General features: G+C 37.8%; 1 long non-coding RNA gene across 6 annotated transcripts in view; it reads left to right on the top strand.

The window, feature by feature from the left end:
• Window positions 1-15,325, top strand: part of LOC131756154 (uncharacterized) — a 1,089,329-nt gene that overhangs the window by 139,524 nt on the left and 934,480 nt on the right. For all 6 annotated transcript variants that reach the window (XR_010840132.1, XR_010840131.1, XR_010840128.1 and 3 more), the window contains exon 4: window positions 3,080-3,252. This is a non-coding gene — a long non-coding RNA (uncharacterized lncRNA). The remainder of the gene's footprint in view (window positions 1-3,079; window positions 3,253-15,325) is intronic.

Raw genomic sequence — 15,325 nt, 5'->3', positions numbered from 1 at the left:
CCTACAACAGCAGGAACTGCATTTAACCAATGACCTGAAAGAGCTTGGAAGGTGGTTTTTCCCTAGAGCCTCCAGAACAGAACACAGTATGATGATACCTGTATTTAGTCCTTGTAAGACTCTAAGTGGAAGTCTTCACTAAGCCACACTGTGCCCAGACTTCTGATCTATAGAACTATGAAATGATTAATGGATGTTGTTTAAAGCCACTCTGTTTGTGGTAATTTGTTACAGCAGTGATAGGAAATGAATACACCCTCATTGCTAGGAGAAAAAAAAAGCTTGAGGGAGGTAATAAAGCATGTGGCTCCAATACCTGGTCTCCTCACTCTTCCAGATCCTCAGAGGCTGCAGATGGCAGAAGGGGACACGTGCTGGAAAAGGGTGGGCCTCCCAAAGACCGAGGTCTCTGCACAGGATGTTCTACCTACCTGGGTGCCAATGCATTATCTCTTGGTAAAGGCAACTTGGCAGTGTCATTTGCTTAGGCAAGAGGAGGCCTTGAAGTTGAACTTTCCTGGGCAGCAGTTGGTTCCACTGTGCATAGGTGAGACCAAGTAGTCACTGCAGGCTCCACCGCAGGGTTTGAGGGGAAGCTGAAAGCCAGTGTGCGGTCCACTGGCACAGGGAACTCTTTGGAGCCCTAAGTAGAGCAGATTCTAAGCTGTCATAGTTGTTGGGTTCAGCTGTAAATGCAAATAAAGCAGGCAGAAGTAAAACAACAGCATTGCCTTGGAGGCCAGAGGGCCAGAGATGCAGTGCCCGGAGAGAGACTGGTTCATTCTCTCCACTGTGAGGTGGTGAGAGACACACACCTCCCTTCCACTGGCACATACATTCAAACATAATTTTGTAGAGGAGCCAGAGAGATGGAGAGAAGACCAAGAAGTCTGGGACAAAACTTATTATTTTTCTAAGAAAGAGCTTTACCATCATAAAGGAAGCATTAAGATAATCAGATGACAATAAAGTTAAAAACCTGACGGAAGTTGTTTCTATTCTGCTACTGATTTTAGGGGCTCAGGAGGAAAGACAAATTAATTAAAAACAAAAGAATTTCATTTTCTCATGATGATGGATGTGTCAACATGACTGGTTTACGAGATGCCCAGATAGTGGATAAAATATTTCTGGGTGTTTCTATGAGGATGTCTCAGGAAGAGATTAGCAATGGAATTCATGGACTGAGTAAGGAAGATCCACTCTCACCAGTGCAGGTGGGCCTCATCCAATTGGCTGAGGGCCTGATTAGAGCAAAAATGTGGAGGAAGGGTGAATCTGCTCTCTTTGCTTGAACTGGGGCATCCATCTTTCCCTGTTCTTGGACATCAGTGCTCCTGATTCTTGGCTTTTGGACTCATACCAGACTTAACACCATCAGCTTCTCAATTCTCAGGCCTTTGAACTCGGACTGAATTACACCACTAGCTTTCCTGGCTCTCCAGCTTGCAGACGACAGATTGTGGGACTTCCTGGCCTCCAAAACCACGTGAGCCAATTCCTGTAAAAAAAAACTCCTCTCATAAATATATGTGTATATATCCTATTGGTTCTGTTTCTCTGGAGAACCCTGACTAATGCACTCATGTTGTGTGAATTTGATTTTTGACTGTGCTACTGTATACACCTTTATCCCCCATAAAAGTGTCAGTTCTCAGAGATCAGGGCCTAACCTCTTATAATTATATCTCTTGTATTCCCCAGAATTCCTAGATTTCAGCACAAATAATAGGGGTGATTCAATGCAGATAACTGGCCTGTTCCTGCCAACATTTGTTCTGGTTGGTCAGTGCCCATATTATCCAGTTTTTCAGTATTCTACTATCATACCTCAAGTGAATTTTTCCTTTCACATTTGACTATGATAATTTTTTAACATACAGAAGAGTTGAAAGAATTGTGCATTGCATATTCCCACTACCTAGATTCTGCAGTTCATCTTTTGCTATATTTGCTTTATCACACAAATGTCCATCATTTCTCTAGCCATCCATCAGTCCATCTTATTTTTTTTAATGTTCTTAAAAGTATGTTTCAGACTTCACCCGTAAGCACCTCTGCATATGCACCATTGATTTAGAGTTTGATATTTGTTTACTGCTTGTTTTTTTGTTTTGTTCTGTTTTGTTTTAAATAAGACCCAGGCTGAATATATATTTTGTATTTGGAGTTTGACACATGGGGTAATTAAGATTAACACAATGATAGCTTGACCAATAGAAGGCTACTGTGAACAGTTGATAGCTGAGTTAGGAATTTGTAGACCAAGATGAAATTTTGATTACAATAGCAAATAGAGGTCCTCTTTATAATCTCTCTTGTCAGCAAAGTTTATTTAGAATAAATAGGAGAGAAAGTCAGATACATTCCAGGAGTCTGAGGTCTCAAAGTAAAGGCTGATTCTAATGGAAACTCTCTAGATTGTGATGAATCGTATAGCTTTCCCAGCAAAGGTTAAAGGAATATCAATGAGGTCAGAGATCATGTCATCTGTTTTAAAACTCTCCGTTTTTTGACCTATGCTTTTATCAGGTTATGAAGCTAATATTCTCTCCATCAGTTGAACAAGCTATACAGATCATTAAAATGGTACATTTAGACAACTGTCTTCATCATATAATTTGTCTGTGCAAACAAAGTCTTGTGGTTCTAACTACTGCCCCCACCTCAAAAACTTCATAACTTATACAATATGTACACCATTTTAAGTGTCTACTAATGGTAGACACACAAGGGAAGGGAAACATCCCACAAGGGAAGGGGAATGTTCACACAAGGGAAGGGGAACATCATTCCTTGGATAATAACTTGGTAAATTCTTGAAAAACTGATTATATTGTATCCAGTTATCCCAACATGTTGCGTCTTCATTGCCCCCTCCCTTCTTTTTTCCCCTCATGTGGGGGCAGAACTGGACTTCATTCTGAGTCATGATTTTGGAATTGTTTTTACTTCTCTTCTGCCCTGGTATGGAAAAATCTCAAAAGCAACTGAGTGAGCTGAAAGAATATGAAAAGCCTGCTATGAGCAAGATTTAGCTAAGGAACATCTAAAAATTGATTTGATATTTATTTCATAGGTGAAACTTTATCCTTGGTCAGCTTGAGGTATTGCATTGCAAACCAATCAATCCTGCCTGATCTTTCAAAGTCTGCAAAAGCCTAAGTGACCTGTTACACGGCCTGCCCAAAGGACATGGGCTTTGTCATCTACAACACAGAAGAAGAGATCCAATCTTAAGTTGAGACAAAAGTAAGTATATGCAACAAAATGTATATAAAGTGCTTTAGAGGCCCTCTACTCTTGTGGCAGTCTTGAGCAAAAGATGGGGAGAGACTCAGGTTGAAGAGGAAGCTGTATGAGGAAGGTAAGCCTGAATTCCTGTTGTTACCCAGCCCCATATTGTTGTTTCCAGAGCACTAGCAAAGTCTTCATGGATGGAATTTTTTGACACAGAAATTCTGGATTCACACAGTTCCTGGCACCTAGGAAGTGCTCCATACATGGGCCAAGTGCTTGCTGAATGAAAGTCCACAATTCAGTATCTAGAGCCATGAGCAGAGGCTTACAATCAAGGTCTATCCTCCCTCTAGAAATCTAGGTTCTAAAGGATCCATCCTTCCACAGAAAATGCTTGATGACCAATATGGACATACCTTCATTTAGGGGGACTCTGGGGATGTTACACCGCAGCTTCAAATTTCAAATTTGCATATTTCTAGGGGCCAGGTTTGTATTGTAAATGCCTGAAACAGGCCTAGTGTGGGAAAAATAACACAGGCATAGCAATTTATTTTCAGCTACAGCCTCAGGGAGACAAGAGGGAGTGGTGAGGACTGTGGCAAACTAGAAATCCTGTGCTCTGTCTAATGAGGGCAGCTGCATTCAGCTTCAGTGGTTTAATGCCTCATGAAACTGCATGCTCAGTAATGGGGAGTTCCTAATTTTTCAAGAACAGCTGGAATTTGATTTGAAATTATTAATTTTTAAGATCTGACAGACTACCAGCATTTGGGATCTCAGCTCTCACTTTAATGAATACAAGGTTCTAGTTTCAGTTTGGTGACAGAATGGCCATTCCAGCATCAAGTGTCAACATCTAGGGAAGTGTAACTAATGACTGCTACTGTGTAGAGTCAGCAAATCTCTACTTCAATTCTCTTTTCTTTTTGTGATGCATCTTTTTCTGTTGTGTTGAATGAATCCTGTCTAACAATTATAACTATACCTTTTAGAGTTCAGAGGAATCTAATCTCTGTGCTGGTTTATATTGATGGAGGAAGCTAAGTTTCTGATAGTCTGAACTCACACAACTGTTTAGTGTCTTACTCGGAACAGAGTGACCAGTCTCCCCTGCCCTGGTCAGAGTGTTAACCAGAAGAACATGGTGCCTGTCCACATCCAGCTGAATTTCACATCTGTTAGGCTCTTTTTCCACAAACCTCAAAGAACATGTGCTAGATCAATTTATCATCCTAAAATTTCTATAGGGCTTGCAATATTATACATGAAGTAAAATAATACTAATTGAACTTTGGGGAAACTGTCATTCTCCCTCTTCCATGCACACCATCACATTGAGATAACTGAGGGAAAAGGCATTACAAATGACTAGTGATAATGGCTGGGCTGAAGGCGGGTCAGGTGTAGGAAAACATTTGAGAAAGGCAGATCCTCCTCTAGAGCCCACTCGTTAATTCACAGGTTTGTGTTGTCCCTGATTCCTCACGGCACTCTTCTCTCTCTTCTGGCAGACATATTCTCTAAGAACACATTTGAGGCTCAAACACTTTAATGTTGAATTCCAGGCAACTTCTTAGCTCAATGAAGAAGAAACATCAGGGCAGTGTGTTGCTTTAAGGGCCGTTGAATATACAAGACATCATGGTTTTTCCTGACAACACAGGGCAGATGGGGTTTGAATACCTCATAGGAAATGTGTCCTCTGTGTTGAACCACAGGCGGGGATGGTGAGCAGGGAAAAAAATCTATAGGTGAGCAAAGCTCAGTGTACCTCTGTCATGATTTAGACAGGATGCTAAAGGAAGTGATATGGCACCCAGAGGGCAGGAATTGACACTTGGGGGCTGGAAAGGCAAGTGGTCATTGTCCCAGTGTGTCAGGCATTCACAGGCAGGATTTGGTCTCACAGGAAGGACCAAATCCTGCCTAGATTAGTCAGGGATGTGGAATGCACCTGAACCTCTATGTGGAGAAATCAGAGCACTTGGTTCAGAGACCAAGACTGGGAAAAAAGGTGAACTTAACTGGATTTATAGTTCTGAAGAGGATTAGTATTGGCTTCCATTGGCCAATACCTGAAAGTTACTGTAGAGGATTGAATTGTGTCTTCCCAAGAGAGATGTTCTTCTTAAATCCTGGTAACTATGATTATGACATTATTTGGAAATAAGGTTTTTGCAGATGTTATTAAATTAAGGATCTCGAATAAGATGATCCTGGATTTAGAGTGGGCTCCAAATCCAATGATTGATGTCCTTATAAGAGAAAGGAAAGGAAAGTTGAGATGCAGAGAAAAGAAAGACACATGAAGATGGAGGCAGAGATTAGAGTTAAGTAGCTTCAAGCCAAGTAACACCAAGAGCTACTTACACAACAGAACCTAGGAGAGAGGCATGGAACAGATTCAGAGCCTCCAGAGGGAACCAACCCTGCCAATACCTCGATTTTGGATTTCTAGTCTCCAGAAGTGTGAGACAATAAGAATCTGTTGTTTTAAGCCAGATGGTTTGTAGTACTTTGTTACAGTAGCCCTAGGAAACTAATACAGCTACCGTGCCTGACCTCTGACATTATTATTTTCTAGATGCTGTTTTCCAGCTAATGTGAAAGAACTATTTGTTTTAATCACCTTTCATTTCTCTTTCCTCTTTTATTCACAGTAAAATCTATTTTTTTAAGCTTTGGGAATGAATTAAAAATTAAAGTTCTATGGTTATAGTAAGAAAAAAATCAGTGTCTAGATGTTTTCGAGTTGGTCATTAACTGGAAGATATAAAAAATTAAATCTTCATTCTAGAATTAACTGCAGTATTCACTCAAAAAATTATTTTTCATTAATGTATTCATTCTTCAACCCATTTCAATCAAATGAAATATTTACCACATGCCTACTCTGTGCTAGACATTATTCTTCTAATTACTTGGAAATACATGATGAATAAGAAAGACAAGGTGTCTGCCCTCTTTGCATATACATTTTGGTGATCTAGACAGGAAATAAACAATTAATCAAATAAGTAAATAATTCCAAGCTGTAATAAATGTTGGTGACATCTCCATTAATTTTCCTGTACTCTCTGGTATTAGCACATTTTGATTCTTGGTTTTAATGGTCACTAACTGCTGAATAGAATGAAGGGAGAGTTCAAAACATAGCTATTTAAACTAAATCCCATGATTCGCAAGACCCCTGTTGGATTTCAGCTCTATCATGCCTGTTTATATCTGTATTGGAACTTTGAATTCACACTAAATGGGGAATCAAAGCCATTTAAGTGGCAACACAGCATTGTTGCTGTTACTTGATACATAATTGAAAATAACCTCAGTGGCAGCCCCAAAGCTTAGATGTCAGAAAGCTTAATATCCTTTCCCTTCTAATGCAAATCACTAAGGAAAGAGCTGAAAAATTGATTCAATGTTATATGGACTGTACAGAGGTGTTAATACCATGGAGACTTATTTCATGTTAGAAAGCTAAGATAGCACAAAAGCTCAGGAGTAAAAACAATTTATACACAGATATCAGAGTTCATTATTTTCTTACTTACTTTTTTCCATTTGCCCATGTATAGAGTAACTAAGCTATTACCGTAACTCACAATATGGACTAGCTTCAGTTTCATTTGAGGTGATAGTGTGACAGATGTCAAGAAAGCAAAGTATTGTGAGACAAGATCTCCTCCCCACCCCTGCTGGCCCAAATATGCAGAGTTTACAACAGGAATGGAGAGAGACTCTGTTCCATCACTCTTAAACTCTTTACAAGATCAGAAAAATTTAAAAAGAGGGTCAAACAGAGGATTGAAAGGGAGACTGACAAGTAGATTTTTTTGGTGAGAGTAGTTGTGCTACTGTGAGGCTCCTGACCCATCTTTGGGAAAGGGTAGGGTGGAGTTACACTAACTCCCACTGCAGTGAGAAGAGGCTTTCAGAGGCCTCCTGTGGAGCACTGGGAGGCAGAGAGGATGCTATCTTCTTGAAAAACCCAAAAGCAAGGGCAGGGTTGACTTAGCTGCTTTGTTGGAAGAGCCAGGACAGAGTGATGTAGTGTTGAGAACAGTCCAAGAGTTGGTTGTGTCAAAGGATGCGTGAGTATTTCCCATGCAGATGTGGACCACACTGCAGAGGTAGCCAGAAAGGGATCAACTTGGATTCTCTTCCATAAAGTCTGCAAAAAGCAAGAAAGTCTCAGCGGAAGGAGACTAGATTTTCTGGATGCCCGGGATCTGAGAAAGCATCTATCTTAGTCCAAGGAAATGCAGAGAGGAATCTCCAAGGAGACTCGAGAGCATCCCATTAAATGTATTCAGCTGTAACATCTTCAGAATCAGAAGGGAAGAACTTATCAAGCTCAGCGAGACCTGTTCTATCCTTATCTTTCCAAATTTTCCTACTGTTCATTCTAGGGAGAATGCAAGAGCAGTTAGAGGCAGGGGGAGACAGCAAGCAGGGAGATGAGAGAAGACAAGCAAGCATTCTTTTCCCACTTCAGGTTTCAAACCTCAGCAGAAGAGAAGGTTTAAATTGAGAATAGATTTTTCATTATTGCAGAGAAGTGAAAAATCTAAAGTTTGACTTGAGGCTGCTGGCAATCCATAGCAACTGTAGAATTGTCTATTACCTGAGGGTGAGTGGAAGATTCACAAACCTTCAAAAGTTTTCATACAGGGACAGAGGAAGAGTAGAAAAGTTTAAAGTGATGCTTGCAGAGAGAATTAGAGATGCATTTTGATCACAGGTCCATGTCATACTTACTTAACATATTGGTTACACTTCATTATTGAAATATTTCCCATAGATAGAATTCTGGGATTTGAATAATTATAAATTCATTTTCTTTAACTTTTTGTGACATTCAATTAAAAAATTTTTTTGAGAAATAATAAGATCATACAGTAATCTCATTAATACATAATGTTAAATGAAGTATTTTAGTATTCTGACAATATAAATCTTCAAATGAGTTGTAAAATATATGCTAATATGTACAGTATTTATACTCAAGTTCTTTCTGTTCTATGTCATTTATGAGGTCAGAAGGACCATTGTCAAAGAGGAATTGCAGGTTAATGACATGGTCCACCATGAGGGACTAGCCTGTATTTGCACATATCAGCCGTATCAGTTTAGAAGGTGGTTCTCTCGTTTGGGACATGCCAATTATTTTTACCAGCTGACATATTTGTAAATCTTTAATTTTATTAATATGAGTATTGGTTCCTTAAGTGAGTCTGCAGGAGTTTTGTTTCTTTTTTTAAGAAAGTGAATCAGATGCAAGCTATTATATATAGAATGGATAAACAACAAGGTCCTACTGTATAGCCCAGGGAACTATATTCAATATCCTGTGATAAAACGTAGTGAAAAAGAATATGAAAAGAATATATATATATGTATGTATAACTGAATCGCTTTGCTGTACAGCAGAAATGAACATAACATTGTAAATCAACTATACTTCAATAAAAATGTTGAATTTACATATAAAAATGAATTATTCCCATTAAGGTATCTTCCTCTTTATTTTAGTACAGTGAAGTCTTGGTAAAGTTCAGATAATGAAAAGAGAAATGATTTATTCAAGTTCAAGTACTTTAACTAGTGGTATACTCTGTGAGAATGAAACGAGCAGTACTTGGCAGCCCTTGCACATCTGAGCAGCCCTGGTAACCTGCGCTCTGCTTCTTTCACTATCATGATCAGCATGACAAAGGAGTAAGACTTTTGTATACTTTAAAGTTAGCGTGAAACATGGGCCTAATCACACTAGAATAAGATGTTTTCTCTCTTTTTAGTTTATCTAATACATTTTTGGTGGAATTGATTACAGGAGCAGAATATCAGATGTAAGAGTCATCCATAAAGTAAGTGAACTCTGTAGAAGCAGAAGTATGCAATTCTTTTTTGTTTTTAAAGAGCTGTTTTATATTAACGACTTTAAATCATTACTAAACTAGAACTATAGGGAGTGGAGTGCTGCAAGTTAGCTGCTCATCTACAGAAAAATACCAATTCCAAGCTAATTAAAGAAGCTTTTCAATTTAGGTCCAGTGAATACATTTAAAAGTTACATCATATTTATCAAGTGAACATAATTTAATATGATAATTCAAAGAACTAGTTGAAAAGAAACTATTGTAGTAATCAGCTGGGAGGCATATTTTATAAAAGCAGTTTAAAAAGTTACTTTTTCTTGATTTTATGAGAAAATGATTCTTGTGTTTAAGAGTTGATAATTATTGTGAAAAGGCTTCCTCAAGCTTTTGCACATTTAGAAAAGATTGATGAGTATAAGACAAAAATTATTTGTTTTTATTGTAGTTGAAGGGAAAATTTGTGCATGCTTCTGATATAATTTTGCAGCTGTAGCTTGCTTCAAAATCAGGAGTTCAGCACATACATTTTGAGAACTAGTATTCATTATTGTGCTATAAACTGATGTGGCAACCTTTTAAAAATAAAACATACAAAATGTTTAAAAATTCTTCTCTCTGGCTTTAAGTAGGTTATAATATCTGTATGAAGATTTCATTCCTGGTGCCCTAAAAATCATCATTATTTTTCATATATTTGTGTTTCTTACATTGTAGCTTTAGATATTTTTAGTGAAAATATTTTATCTCTCAATTTTTTTATGATCTGGAAATTTGTATTTAAACTTAATTATTTAGAAGATTTTCATGAAAGTGTTACCCTCTTGGAGACAATAGCTTAGAGAAAATGCCATAAGTATATTTTCCTTGTTATGTGGTAGTAACTCATCAAGAAATTGTTAAAACTGTAGATATGTCTCCATTAAACCCTGAGATTAAAAAAAATATGAGATTAAATTTGATCTGTGGACTGTGAATCATTTCTCCCTTATTTACATTATAGTTCAATATTCACTTGCTTCATTTTTCTTTCTCCATTCAATTATTGATACATAATTTTCCAAGGTATCCAAATTTAAAGTTGTGACATCATTGTCTAACTGAACTCCCTCATTTCCACATTAAGTAAGTTGTTCTTAGTCTTATCTTTAGCTTCATGGGGGCTGCATTTGTTTTTTTTTTTTTTTTCTTAACATCTTTATTGGAATATAATTGCTTTACAACGTTGTGTTAGCTTCTGCTGTATAACAAAGTGAATCAGCTATACGTATACATATACATATACGTATAGCCCTCCTGCGTCTCTCTCCCACCCTCCCTATCCCACCCTTCTAGGTGGTCACAAAGCACCGAGCTGATCTCCCTGCACCATGCAGCTGCCCCCCACTAGCTATCTATTTTACATCTGGTAGTGTATATATGTCCATGCCACTGTCACTTCGTCCCAGTTTACCCTTCCCCCTCCCCGTGTCCTCAAGTCCATTCTCTACGTCTGCATCTTTATTCCTGTCTTTCCCCTACCTTCATCAGAACCATTTTTTTTTTTTAGATTCCGTATATATTGTTTTTTATCTTTGCTTCTTCTGCTGCATTTAGTATCAAGTTTTGTGTATAGTAGGTTCTTAATAAATATAATTGAACAAAGGGAATTTAAATGTTTGCTTAATTTAATACTTTAGGTTGTTGAGTTGGGAGAATTACTGTTGGTTTGGTTAATAACTATGATACAAAGTGTTGCCCAGCATATAGTTAAGTATTCTTTCTTCCATACATTCAAAGAAAAAGATTCAGTGGTCACTTCTTATGAGCCGGGAACTGTCCTAGGTCCTGAGAATAGAGTCGTAAGGGGAAAAAAAAGACATGGTCATTGCTTTGAGGAACTTGATAATCTGGTGGGAAAAGGTAGAAATAAGTTAAAATAGTAGAAGATAATTTTTGAACACTTATTATGTGCCAGGCACTGTACTAAGTACTCTTCATACATTATTTCATTTTACTCTTAAACTTAAGAGTTCCATTCATTTATTTAACAAATACTTTTTTATTATTTTGTGCTAGGCACTATTTTCCATAGTGTTTTAGAAAAAATATATAGCATAAAAGAGTCTAGGGCATAAAGATAAGGAAAGGTGATCTTTTTTTAACAGAAGAATTGGGGAAGGTGTCTCTGGGGAGGTCATATACCAGCAGGAATGAGAGAGCGACCCTTGAGTAGATTTGGAGGTAGAGTATTCCAGAAAGAGGAACAAGAAGTGCTACCATAGTGAGGTGAAAATGAGCTTGTTATGCTCCAGAAGCTGAGAGAATGCATATGAAGCTCCAGTGGATCGTTTGGGGGCAGGGTTTGGGTTACGGGGTGGAGAGAGTGATAAAGTGTAAGGCTGGAGGTATTGTCAAGGACCAGATAAGGTAGGGTCTTGTAGATGATAACAAGAAGTTTGTATTTTATTTAAAATATGATAGGAAGCCCTTGGAGATTTTGACCTGGGGAGTATTGTGATCTCAAAAGCCTTCTCTGGCTAACTCCTCTTTCCAGTATCCCATATGCCTTAGTTTGTCCAGACATGCACTTCTTCACCCCATTATTTTTTCTTGTCTTTCTCTTACTTACATTAAAATAAAGAGATATATGCATATGTTTATAAACTGGAAAGGATTCACTGATTTCATCTAGTATTCACTTAAGCCATCTGAAAAGAAAGAATTTTTTTGTGTTTTGAAAGGTCTCCAGTTATGAAATGAAACAATTACCTACCACTCTCATGTCAAAGACAGATTTTATTTTTCTATCTTGAGAGACTGCGTCAAGGATTCCTGATTCTAAATGGTATTAGTGTCGTAGTTCATAAAAATCAATGGGAAACTCATTCTTTACTTGTCTAGGGAGACCAAGCTCTTCTACTTTAAGTCACTGTGAGTTTTCAGATATCCTCCTGCCATGTGGCAGAAATAATGACCCTGAAGCAGAGTTCCAAAGCCAAACATTTGCCCTGAAGTAGTCAAAGAAGGAGCTAGAGCTTTACTTTGAGAAGAATTGAAGAGCAAGTAGAAAATAAAAAATAATGACAAAGAATTAAGAGGAAATGAAGCAGAGGTCTCAATTAGAGGGTAGCCAGAAGGTGGAAGAAGGCAGAGCCCAAGAGGAGAGCAAAATGAGACAGGAAGCAAGCTAAATGCTGACAGCAAGAATTGCGAAAGAAATGTGTATCAGAAAGAGGATTTTTTTCCTGAAAAGGTGAAAGTCAAAACCACAGAACATTTAATCATTGATAATGGAAACACTAAGGTCATGAACAGAAAGGAAAATTTACTGACAAAAGATTTCATTATAAACTGCAAGGAACTGGGTAATCAATGAGTAAAAGTACAAGGAAATCATAATAAAACTGGTCAGAATATTTGCAAAAGTAAAATTGAGATTTCAAGCTGCCTCCATTCATAAATGGAGGCAGCTCCCACTAATTATACTCCAGTTCTGATATCATCTGTTTTGAGTATGTATGTTTCACCTTGTATTCTTCAAAGGTGAATTTTATATCCACCTTTGCAATGTGAAATATCCTCATTTGTTTAATGTGTTCTTATCTCTTTGAATCATATAAGCTCTGATTCAATTAGGTAGATGGTGACTCCTGGGTTGCCTTCAGATTTATGGAGACATAATTTATCATTTTTAAAACAAATCAGATAAAGAGAAGTCTGCTCAATGAAATACAGTAATTTATCATTTTCAGGAGAGGGAAATTTGTTTGTTATTTTATTACTGCTGTGATTCCAAATTATCTTACAGGTGTTTTAGAAATCTGTCTAGATCTGATAAGTTCTTTCTGTTCGGAATAAATTGATTCTCTCCTCCCAGAGAGGATAACTCTGCCAAATGCGCCGACTGATCTCAGAGATCAGTAAACCCTGGGAATATGAATGTGAAATACAATGGGCTGTTGAATTTAGAGGAGGTAGAAGCGTCCTCGAAGGAGATAGTTTTTTAATGAACAGATGATTATTAGTTATTATTTTAGTCCTTTGAGCTAATCCTAGAGGAGGCTATTAACAGGTAATGGATTAAATAAGGTGACTCATATTAATAGTTTCTTTAATATGAAAGAAGAAGAATTGCCCATGGTAGATCAACTGTTGTCAAATCTCTATGTAGTACATGAAATGCTCTTGAAAGAGACTGAAGGCCATAAACTTTCTTTTGATTAAATGTGAAAGACTCTGAGTTGCTTTTCTCTTAATTGGAAGCACACTCTTAGATCTGAAAATGAAAATTTAGAGCTGAAAAGATGTGGCTGATGAAGAAACTAAAGCTCTGGGAGAGTGAATGGCTTGTCTGAAGTCTTATACCTCATTGGTGTTACTCTGGAGTGAAAACCTGGGTCTCTGAAACATATTCTGTATTTTTGTTGTTTGATCCTTGATTATCTTTTTCTCTTTTCATTCATACCTTAGCCTATTGAACTGAGTGTCATCATGCTTTCCTTGTGCCAATGTGAAAATGAACTTCCAGTGTTACATGAAAAGAACAATAGCAAGTATCAGGGAAGAGAGGTATAAGGAGATTAGAGAGGTCTGCAAATTGGTTGATGCTATTAAATACTTTTAAAAAATGAAAGTGTGGTAGACACATAGCAATGTGTATTTATTCCCTTTGCTTTTCAAATAGAAAAATATCTCCAGCAATCAAAAAACAGTTGACAGGCAGTTGTTGGCAAGTTCACTGAACACTTAAGAATCTTCTTTGTATTCATTTTTCAGGATTCTTGAATAATCATGCATAGTAATTGACTCTCAAATCCATCCTGTCCCCTGTTTACGTGAACATTTATTTCTAGATATTAGCATTACAATTGTTTGCCTGTTTCCTGGATGTAACTGTGTCACTGAAGGCCCTCTTTGGAAAGCTAAGCTAAGCCATCATGGCCCATCTGGGGAGGTACAAAGGAGGACAATACGACAACAGTCCAGTGTTGCTTAAAGAAGCCAGAACAGTAGAAGCTCAAGGGATTGTGCCCAGAGCATAGCATGGGCTCTGTGTTTAACCCCACAGCTCATTATTGGACAGACACCCCCTGACTGTGAGCAATTTTTGTTCCTTGAGGCCTGCTGATACTGGCTATGGTTCTGTCATTGATTTGAACATAATCTGCATGTTGCATCTTTATTGGATTGCCATGATTCATTTAAAAGGAAATGTTTTTCATCCTTGCTGACTGGCTTTCACGGTGAAGTGTGGTGGCTAGGGGGTTGGTGAGCAACCTAGAAAAAAAAATACTTTCAATGTTGCTCTTGAGTTTATGGCTGGAAGGGAGAACAGCTAAAACACATTAGTCCTTTCGCTATTCAGAGGTTTGACTGCTTTAGCTAGGGGGCCTGGATTCATGATCCATTTTCTGTTTCCTGTCCAGCATCTATTTGATGCAATATGCTCCATGTCTCTTTTCATTAACTGAGACCTATATGATGTCAATTGAGAAAAACAGTAGCTGATGTTATGAAGTACGCACTGTGGCATGACAAAGATCTGTTATAAAGGCCTTTTACTTTGTTCCATTGTATACTTTGCTATTGTGTTTTATGCCTGCAGCTTGGCTGTATTGAGAGAAAATATTTCGGCTGGGCCCTGCTGGGTTTTTTTAACTTGCCTTTGAAATGCTAGATAAAAGTGAGCTCCAGCTATGGCAGACTTCTGACATCAACAAATGTGGGACAAGTACCCCACGGAGGCACATAACAGTCATGCAAACATTCTACTTAAGACCAAACCTGCAAATGGAGGCATAATCTGCTCTGGGGGTAAGTGAGGTTTGGATTAACTTTAGTGTCACAGATAAAGCACACTTGATGATGACTGTAAGTTATATCCTGCAACGAAGTGTAAGGTGCCACCATATTAGAGGGCCCCCAGCAGATTGGTTCAGAAATGGGCAAGTTAACACAATGTGCTTAAGAAAAAAGGAGGAATATGAAGCTTGATTGTTAACACAAGTCAAAATGGAGTTCAAAGACTCAGAAACCTAGTACTCTTTCACCTTTCTAGTGCTCTTTAAGACCAGATAATACTTTATTCCATATTCCCTTGGACAGTTTGAGATGAAGTTTAGTGCTTTGTATCTTATTAATGGGAGAGATGATAGGAAGCCTAACATTATAGCTGTAATCTTCACAATGCTAACAAAACAAAATTAGAACCTGGAAAATGGTTT

This window comes from Kogia breviceps, chromosome 4 (assembly GCF_026419965.1).
Source record: "Kogia breviceps isolate mKogBre1 chromosome 4, mKogBre1 haplotype 1, whole genome shotgun sequence".
Lineage (NCBI taxonomy): Eukaryota > Metazoa > Chordata > Mammalia > Artiodactyla > Physeteridae > Kogia > Kogia breviceps.
Note: the sequence above shows the minus strand (reverse complement) of the source record. Positions and strands in the feature narration are given on the sequence as shown.